We start from the raw sequence: 10,097 nt of genomic DNA, 5'->3' as shown, positions 1-10,097 counted from the left end.
GCACCACTTAGACATCCAGCCATTGAGTGAGGACAGTCTGCTATGCACCTCATCATCATGGTAAGCAGGGAGGGGACCAGAGCATATTACAGTGTCTGACATCGTCGGTCATATCTTGTGCCCATCTTTCCGTCCACATCAGCCTCAGTGCTTCAATGCTTCAGTGCTTCAGCGCTTTGGTCTTTACAGATGGCTCGTGTAAAGCGGCGTTCTGGAGTTCAGGGAGTTAATCATCAAAATCTTCGCTCCCTGTGTTATGGAGGCCCGGTAAATCTGCATGACACCTCTCTGCAACTTTTTCCTGATTCTACTTCCGTGACAATAGCGTTGACTAATGCGAGATCTCTTGCAAATAAATATTTTATATTGAACGATTTTTTTCTTCCTCATGAATTTGATTTTTTATTTGGCACTGAGACCTGGCTCAGTGCTGGCGAAATGACTCCTCTCTTGGAACTTTCTCCTCATGGTTTCAGTTTTTTTAGTACCCCCAGGTCTGTTGGCTGGGGTGGGGGTCTGGCTGCTATTTTTAAGGACAAGTTTAAATGTAGACTTTTACCTGCTGAGACTTACAGTACCTTTGAAACCCAATTAATTAGGTTGAACTCCTATAAATCTGTGTTATGTGCTCTGATTTATAGACCTCCAAATTATCATAGGGATTTTTTTGGGGAGTTTTCTGATTTTTTTTCTGCTGTTGTCCCTTCTTTTGATAATATTTAAATTTTGGGGGATTTCAACTTACATGTTTGCTGTCCTTCAAAGCCCTTGGTGAAAGAGTTTTTAAATCTATTAGAGTCATTTGATTTTTAACAGTGTGTTTCTGGTCCCACACATGAGCATAGTCATACTCTTGACCTTGTATTATCTTTAGGGTTTTCAGCTGGTAGTGTGAAAATTGTTGACTCTGTGTTCTCTGACCATAAGACTGTCCTTTTTCGCCCTAATTTTCCATGTAGTGTTCCGGGTGAGAATGTCTCTGCCTCTGTTGTTTCTCGTGTACTCACTCCTTATACTGCTAGTAAATTTTCTGCCGCTTTTGAGGTTTCTCCTTTAATTACATTAATTGAATCTCTTTCTCCCTGTATGAGACTTGAAGAGTTGGTCAGTCAGTTTAACTCGTCATGTTCTGATATTTTAGACCTTGTGCAGAATTACCTCCTCTCCTAGGTTCACGAAACGGTCGTCCATAAAATGGTCGTTCATCCAATTTCAAAATTGCCTTTCATATCAAATATATTGGAGAAGACAGTGCTTGTGCAGATTAATGATTTTCTAATGAAAAATAAAATTTTGGATAAATTCCCGTCCGGGTTTAGAGCCGGCCATAGTACAGAGTCTGCTCTTTTGAGGGCCTCTAATGACATTTTATGTGGTGTTGATTCCGGAAGCTGTGTCATTCTTTTATTGTTAGATCTTACTGCTGCATTCGACACAGTTGATCATAAGATTCTTATTGATCGTCTTTAAGATGAGATTGGCATGCAGGCATTAGCCTCGGAATGGTTTTCTTCATATTTAAATGGTAGGACTTTCTCAGTCAACTTAGGGAACTATTCTTCAGCTGTTGCCCCTCATTTGTGTGGGGTCCCTCAGGGTTCAATTTTGGGACCAATTTTGTTCTCCCTTTATATGCTCCCTTTAGGTTTGATCTTTGAAAAATATGGCATCCATAATAATTTGTATGCTGATGACTCTCAAGTTTATCTATTGTTGTAACATGATGATACATTTGCTATTTAGTCTTTGTATGAATGTTTGGTTGAGGTTAAGGGTCGGTTGGCTAACAACATTCTCCAACTGCATGAGGATAAGACCGAGTTGATCTTATTTGGTAATAAGGGATGTGTGAAGGATGTCAATGACTGCCCAGGATTGTTACCAGGAAAAAAAACCACTTAACAGTGTGAAAAATCTTGGTGTCATTTTTGACCGGCAAATAAATGAAGTTGTAAAAAACAGCTTCTTCCATCTTAGACGTATATCCAAATTAAAATCTATCCTCTCTTTTGAGGATATGGAGAAAGTTGTCCATGCTTTTATATAATCTCGTTTGGAATACTGCAATGCATTGTATCTGGGTGTGAGTCAGGCTTCTCTCTTTCGCCTGCAGCTTGTTCAAAATTCAGCTGCTAGGCTTTTAACGGGTACTAAAAAGAGAGAGCATATTACTCCTGTGCTAATTAGACTACACTGGCTACCTGTACAGTTCAGAATTCAATATAAAGTGCTGCTATATATTTTTAAAGCTTTGCATGGTTCAGCACCTGAGTACATTTCTGATTTAATTTGTCTGTATCAATCTAACAGGTCTCTGCAGTCAGATGATCAGTTAAACCTTATGGTTCCTTGATCTTGCTTAAAATGCAAAGGTGATCGGGCTTTCTATGTTGCAGCTCCCAGGCTTTGGAATGACCTTCCGTTGTCTGTTAAATCATCTCCTACACTTAGTGCTTTTCAAAGTGCACTAAAAACTCAGCTGTTTTCTTTAGCATTTAGAAATGTTTTATAAATTGTTGTTGTTTGTTTGCTGTTGTGTGCTATGTTTTTTTTTTTTATTGGTTTCTGTCTTTGGTTTTATGCTTGTTTATATTTTATTTTTTATGTACAGCACTTTGGTTCCACTTTGTGGTGTTGAAAGTGCTTTATAAATAAAACTGAGTCGAGTTGACTTGAGTTGTATTCAAGAACAGTTTTAGGCAGCATACAAGATTTGGGAACAAATTCCTTGTAGTAATTCTCCCTAGCCATCAGTGCAGCACTCCTTGGACAGTTTCTGCTTAAGGACTCAAAAAACCTATCATACGTTTCTGACCCTCTCTTTACTCTTGGACATTGAACTGGTTTCTCAGCCTTGGCTTGTTCAGTTGATTTCCCAGCGATGGCATCGCCCATTTATCTTTTTTTGGATTTTGCTGAGGAAAAGTCTATAAGAGCTGGAAATCTGGAAAATTTGAAAAGCATAAAGATCATTAAGTACTGCCCATTTAAGTGAGATTACAGTGTTATGGCTGTTGTAGCCATTATTTATTTGTTATTTAGGTAATAGGAATACTAAAATATTTTTTGGTATATAAGGTTTTTTTTGTAGATACTTTTATTTTGATAGACAGTGAGAAGACAGTGAAGTTAAAGATCTCACCTTTTTGTCAGAAAACAAAGAAGCACCCTGGTGTTTGGTTCCGGGGCGTTTAAGGAAAATCCCGCGGGCGCTAGTTTTCAAACAGTGTTTTGGGCGACGGATTGGCAACAACTGTACCGTGGATGCAACTATCATGGGTGAAAGTACGGATGGAGACAGTGAAGGTATGCCTTGGCAGAATGTGTCAAGGAAGAGGAAAGATAGGAGTAATAGCTCTGGAAGTTCAAGTTTAGGGTTGGAGGTGAGTGACGTGAGCAAAAAAACAAAGGCTACAAAGTCAAGTGTGAGGGAGGATGAAGAAATGGAATGGAAAGTAATGGTAACATTCAAAAGAGAAAGGGGTACATTTTTATCCATTAAAGTTGACAAAAGCTATTGAAAAAGAAATGGGAAAAATAAAAGTTTGCCAAATACTTAAGTAACAGGAGGTTACTGATTTTTAATAAAGATAAACTACAAAGAGATAAGTTCCTCCGTGCAGAAACACTAAATGGAGAGAGAATCAATGTTCATATACCAGGAAATGCAGCTAAGCTTAGAGGCGTTATTTATGATGTACCTGTGGCAATGACAATGGAAGAGATAATACAGGAAATGAAAGGAGGTAAAGTGATGAAAGCTACAAGATTACAAATGACCTGGATCGATGGCCCAGACTTCCTAAGGGAACCACCTCATTGTTGGCCAGACCCTCCATTCAAACTCATCCTCTTTCCAGATGACCCAGAATTAAGAAAGGAAATGGTCACCGTAAATGTTGCAATGAAAGACAACTTTGACGCTACAACTTGCCTCATGAATTACTTCTCAACATGGATGAGGCTCAAAAGGGCTGTGGCGTGGCTCCTAAGGTTCAAATCCATTCTTTCAGAACTTCCTAAGAAACGCAAGGCAAAGGCAGAATAAAGCAGGCATATTATGACCACAAGAAAAGGAAAACATGAGAAACCTGGTTCATATGTGCTATCAGTACAAGATATGGAGGATGCTGAAGTGGCAATTATACAATTTTGCCAAAGGCAGGGATATTTGCAGGAAATAACCCGCTTGCAGAAAGGCATGAAGAATGTTGGTAGAAGCAGCCCCATCTACAGATTAGATCCTGTTCTTGATAATGGCATCTTGAGAGTGGGTGGCCGCTTGAGCAAAATGGCAATGCCTACTGAGCAGAAACAAACTGCCATTCTTCCTAAAAAACATTGTTTCCAAGCTCTTACTTCGGCACATCCATCTAGAAGTTGGACACAGTGGAAGGAATTTCATGCTGTCCTAGCTTAGACAAAGATACTGGATTCCTTGTGCCAATTCCTTGTCCAGAAAGGTCATTCGTGAATGCACATCATGCAGATGAATAAACTCCAGTGTAGGTGAACAGAAAATGGGAGATTTGCCTATTGACAGGTTGACCCCTGACCTTCCGCCCTTCACTCATGTAGGGGTTGATTATTTGGACCACTGGAAATAAAACAAGGCCGTAGCATCGTGAAGCGCTATGGCGTGATTTTTACATGTCTTACCGGCCGTGCAATACATTTGGAAGTTGCACATTTGCTTGATATGAACTCTTGTATTAATGCATTCAGGCGTTTCATTGCTAGAAGAGGACCAGTGTCTGAGTTGCGATCAGATAATGGAACAAACTTTGTTTCAACTGAAAAGGAACTAAAGGAAGCTTTAAAATCTTGGAACATGCAACAGATTGAACAAAGCCTGCTCCAAAAAGGGGTGAAGTGGACGTTTAATCCTCCCCATGGTGCTCATTGTGGAGGGATATGGGAAAGGCTGATTCGCATGATCAAAACAGTGTTCCGGTCAGTCATCAGGGAACAATATTTGGATGAAGAAGGTCTTCAAACAGTAATGTGTGAAGTTGAGGCTATTCTTAATAGCCGACCACTCACACGTGTTTCTGATAACCCAAATGATTTGGAGGCCTTAACACCTAACCACTTACTGCAGCTTAAGGTGCCACCTCTTCTACCTCCTGGATTGTTTGCGAAAGAAGATCTTTACAATAGGCGTCGCTGGAGGCAAGTGCAGTACATTGCTGATTTGTTTTGGAAGCGTTGGATTCGAGAGTATCTTCCTCTTCTGCAAGCACGGCAAAAATGGTCACGGACCAGGCGCAACTTCCGTCAAGGAGACATTGTGCTGGTAGCTGATGCCTCAGCTCTGCGAGGTTCCTGGATGTTGGCCAGAGTCACAGAAGCCTTCCCTGACTCCAAAGGCCTGGTCCGCAGTGTACGTCTACAAACCAAAACAAGCCAGCTTGAAAGACCTGTCAGGAAGATCTGCTTGCTGGTAGAAGGCCAATAACCTAATTAAGGCCTTTATAGTCTTTGTGCATGTGCATACACTCATACATGCACATACACTGATTTGCATGCAAATAATCTTGTACGTGGTATAGAATAGTACAATGAATTTGAGTAAACAATTTATGGCTCCTTTAAAATTGTATTTTGTTTGTTATAACTTGCTTCCATCGGTAGCTATAAGGGGCCGGCTATGTTGGAGCCATTATTTATTTGTTATTTAGGTAATAGGAATACTAAAATATTTTTTTGTATATAAGGTTTTTTTTTGTAGATACTTTTATTTTGATAGTGAGAAGGCAGTGAAGTTAAAGATGACCTTTTTGTCAGAAAACAAAGAACAAAGAAGCACCCTACCAACCTACTAGGCATATACAGTAAGTTCTTTAAGGCTATTTGCTTTGCTATTTTATTTGATTAATTTGATCTTGAGTTTGTATCCTTTCAACCCTGCTTTAACCTTTGTATGGATTACTGGAATCCATTTTGGAATATTGTTTGTTTTGTCCATGCATCCTGCCCTGCCTGCCTGCTATCTGCCTACCTTGCTCACGCATTTCTATTCTGCTCATCTCATCCTTAAAAGGTACAACTTAAGTTTATTTAGATAGTCGTTTAAAGAGTGTCTGCGAAATATGTTGGGGGCTGCTTAAATTTGCCATTACAATGGCATTCTGCCATGTTCTACTTAGCCAAGCGTTCAAGTTATATACAAGGAAGATTTATTTACAGTGTCGATGATTTGTTGTTTTTTGGATTCTTGAAGTTGCTTGACATTATTGGTGAGTATAAAATTGCACTTTAAATCTGCTGATTAACTGACTTGTAATTATATGAAAACCGATACCAAATCAAAAATAAAAACAAAAAATAAAAGGATATACCATGGAATTTCAAAGAGTATCAAGAAAGAAATAAAATGCGACACTAAATTCCCGTTGAAAAACTGTATCGGCTTGGCATCTTCATGTAGCGTGCTCCTGTCTAACACCAACGGTGTCGCTAATAGCTACTTCCTGCCAGGTTCCTTAAAGGGATACACTCTTAACACTCCTACATACAGTAACTGACCATGTCTAACACACACATATGTGACCAAAATATGGAGCACAAAACCAGTCTTAAGTCATGGCCTAATGGTTAGAGAGTCGGACTCGTAACCCAAAGGTTGCGGGTTCGAATCTCGTACCGGCAGGGATTGTAGGTGGGGGGAGTGAATGTACAGCACTCTCTTCCACCTTCAATACCACGACTGAGGTGCCCTTGAGCAAGGCACCGAACCCCCAACTGCTCCCCGGGCGCCGCAGCATAAATGGCTGCCCACTGCTCCGGGTGTGTGTTCACAGTGTGTGTGTGTTCACTGCTGTGTGTGTGCACTAAGGATGGGATAAATGCAGGGCACTAATTCCTAGTATGGGTCACCATACTTGGCCACATGTCACGTCACGTCACTTAAGTCGCTGGGGTATATTTGTAGCAATAGCCAACAATACGGGTCAAAATTATTGATTTTTCTTTTATGCCAAAAATCATTAGGATATTAAGTAAAGATTATGTTCCATGAAGATATTTTGTAAATTTCCTACTGTAAATATATCAAAACTTAATTTTTGATTAGTAATATGCATTGCTAAGAACTTCATTTGGACAACTTTAAAGATGATTTTCTCAATATTTTGATTTTTTTGCACCCTCAGATTCCAGATTTTCAAATAGTTGCATCTCACCCAAATATTGTCCTATCATAACAAAGATTATTTATTTAGCTTTCAGATGATGTATAAATCTCAATTTGAAAAAATGACCCTTATGACTGGTTATGAGGTCCATAACATGGAACATTTAAGATATAACACTGCAACTACAATGTGTGCTGTTAGTTTTTAGTCTAAGACAAAACCATATGAATTGTAGTTGCAGTGTTTGATCTTACTTTCCCTGTGTTTCCCTGCAGAAGTGTGTTTTACAAACTGACAGTTGCTGTCATTTGCCGTCGTAGAGTAGGGTACAAAATAGTAATATGTACAGTACATTTACACACCTTTTGTACATGTGATGGCATCAGCCACTTGCACTTTTCAGTTGTGCTTGAGGCTGTATCTCACATTTTAACACCAGCTTCAATGGAAAAAAAAAAACTGCCCCAACATGAGAACAGGATTCTGACAATCTGAAAAAAGAATGAATAGAATTTATTTATTAACCACAAATGGCTAATACATTAAGATATAATAATATATTAAGACATTGGTAATATATTAAGATATATCTTTATTATATGTTTATGTATTATTATATTTAAAAAAACAGATACTACAAGCAACACCACACTACACTTAACAGTTATACAAAATACAGGCAAATGTAAATAACTTACCCGGCAATGCAGTTGCAATGAGCTGCAATGACTTCTCCGTCTTGTTTTGCGATAATCCATGCCTTTAGTGGCATTTTGGCAGACCTTTGAGAGTGGTTAACCTAATAAAGTAAAGTAAACAACCGTAACGCTAACATCAAGAGGTGCAGCAGCATTGAATGTTTGTTGCTAGGTTAATCGATAGGACAAAAAAGAAATACTCACGCGGGCAAAAACCAAACGATTGTCATTGGGGAGCACCTTGGTACCGAGGTCATTGACTCAACCACTAATAAAAAATGGTATGCATCCATACTTTTGTACGCCTTCATCTGTTTTTTGGAGTAGAAGGATGTCTGGAGGACAAGGTTGTTACTTACTGTATAACTACTGCCTCAATGGCAGGCAAATATTTCAGTTCAGCAGAAAATTCGCTCCTCTTCATAATATAAGGATCACATCCAACATATGTGTTGATTTTCTGTTTATATCTTTCTTTTGAAATAGTGCCTAATCCGCTACAATACGAACAATACAGAGGGGGAAGTCGTGGCCTAATGGTTAGAGAGTCGTACTCGTAACCCAAAGGTTGCGAGTTCGAGTCTTAGGTCCGGCAGGATTTGTTCAATACCCACGACTGAGGTGCCCTTGAGCAAGGCACCGAACCCCCAACTGCTCCCCGGGCGCTGCAGCATAAATGGCTGCCCACTGCTCTGTGTGTGTGTTCACTGCTGTGTGTGTGCACTTAGGATGGGTTAAACGCAGAGCACTAATTCCGAGTATGGGTCACCATACTTGGCCACATGTCACGTCACTTTCACTTTCCTCTATGTCTTCCATTCTATTTTTTTACTTCCTGCCCTCCATCTGAATTCTGTGCGTCATCAGAATCACGCGATTTCAAACAAGCTATTAGGTGACAGCGTATTTATGGAACTACTGTCAGACTGTAACAAACAGACCTCTGGTTACCATGGCTGCAGACACATCAGCAAGATTTCACTCTCACTTCCTGGGCGCAGGATACGACTGATTACGTTAAACTCGGGATAAGAATGAGACAGACAAACTAATGCAGCCATAACACAGCCTAACAATCCTTTAACGGATTTGAGTATTAGAAATGTGTTAGTGTGTTATGTGTAAGCCAGGTTAAAGAGATGGGTCTTTAATCTAGATTTAAACTGACAGAGTGTGTCTGCCTCCCGAACAATGTTAGGTAGGTTATTCCAGAGTTTGGGCGCTAAATAGGAAAAGGATCTGCCGCCCGCAGTTGATTTTGATATTCTAGGTAAAAGATAGATAATCTATTCTAGATTATATATTTGATAAAAATGGCTAGAGTTTTGAGATCGCAGTGAACGTGAAGGACTATAATGTGATAAGAGCTCACTCAAGTACTGAGGAGCTAAACCACTCAGGGCTTTATAAGTAATTAGCAAGATTTTAACACACACACGCACGCACGCACGCACGCACACACACACATCTATATATATATCACAAAAAATACAGTCCTGGATCCTCCATCTTTTACACCTTCAAGTCATCGCATATATATATATATATATATATATATATGACTTAACACAAATTAACATTTTTAGAAAAAATGTATCCATATAATAATCTCTGCATATAATGCAAGAGTGCGGGACGTCCAAAGATGATGCTTCAAAAGCTACACAAAGTGAACTGTGGTAACCCATGTGACAGCAGTTGATGACTCGATGTCTTCTGAAGCGAAGCAACGTCTGTAAGAAAAATACTTATATGTTAAACTTTACCATTTTGTTCACTTTGTGTGGTTTTTGAAGCTGACTTTTACACTTGCATTATATGGACTAAAAATCTTTCTTTGTGAAGAAAGACAGTCATAAACATCTGGTGTGGCATTAAAGGGGTCATATGATGCTGCTAAAAAGAACATTATGGGCTTGAGAACGGCGCAGCCGGCGATTTCGACGATGGAGCGTCCGGAAGGACATGTGACGACTCCGGGCTGGACTCCGATTCGTCCACGGTGAAAGCCGATCCGGTGATCGATCGACAGCGCAAAGTTGACGTATTTACTCAGCGACCAGCACGGATCAGCTCCAGGCATGACGAAGCAGATATCGTCCTCTTTTGGAAGACCAACCAAAGTAGTTTCGCTTTCACAACGAAGCACACAGCGTCTTTACGACATTGCGGCGGAAACAACAAAACTACAGCGAGAATAAAAGTTATGTCTTCTTTCTTTGTGTGAACATTTGGGCGGCGTTAAGCAAATCTTCCCACAGAG

General features: G+C 39.7%; 1 protein-coding gene across 1 annotated transcript in view; it reads left to right on the top strand.

Moving 5' to 3' along the window:
- Positions 1-6,015: 6,015 nt before the first annotated feature.
- Positions 6,016-10,097, top strand: part of LOC107740054 (CD44 antigen-like) — a 23,074-nt gene continuing 18,992 nt past the window's right edge. The window contains exon 1 of the mRNA XM_016552327.1: positions 6,016-6,043. The gene's annotated coding sequence lies outside the window, so the exon portion shown is untranslated. The remainder of the gene's footprint in view (positions 6,044-10,097) is intronic.

Source organism: Sinocyclocheilus rhinocerous, unplaced genomic scaffold, assembly GCF_001515625.1.
Source record: "Sinocyclocheilus rhinocerous isolate Xijiao unplaced genomic scaffold, SAMN03320098_v1.1 scaffold2150, whole genome shotgun sequence".
In the NCBI taxonomy this organism is placed as follows: domain Eukaryota; kingdom Metazoa; phylum Chordata; class Actinopteri; order Cypriniformes; family Cyprinidae; genus Sinocyclocheilus; species Sinocyclocheilus rhinocerous.
The sequence above is the reverse complement of the archived record's forward strand: the minus strand, read 5'-3'. Positions and strand labels throughout refer to the sequence as shown.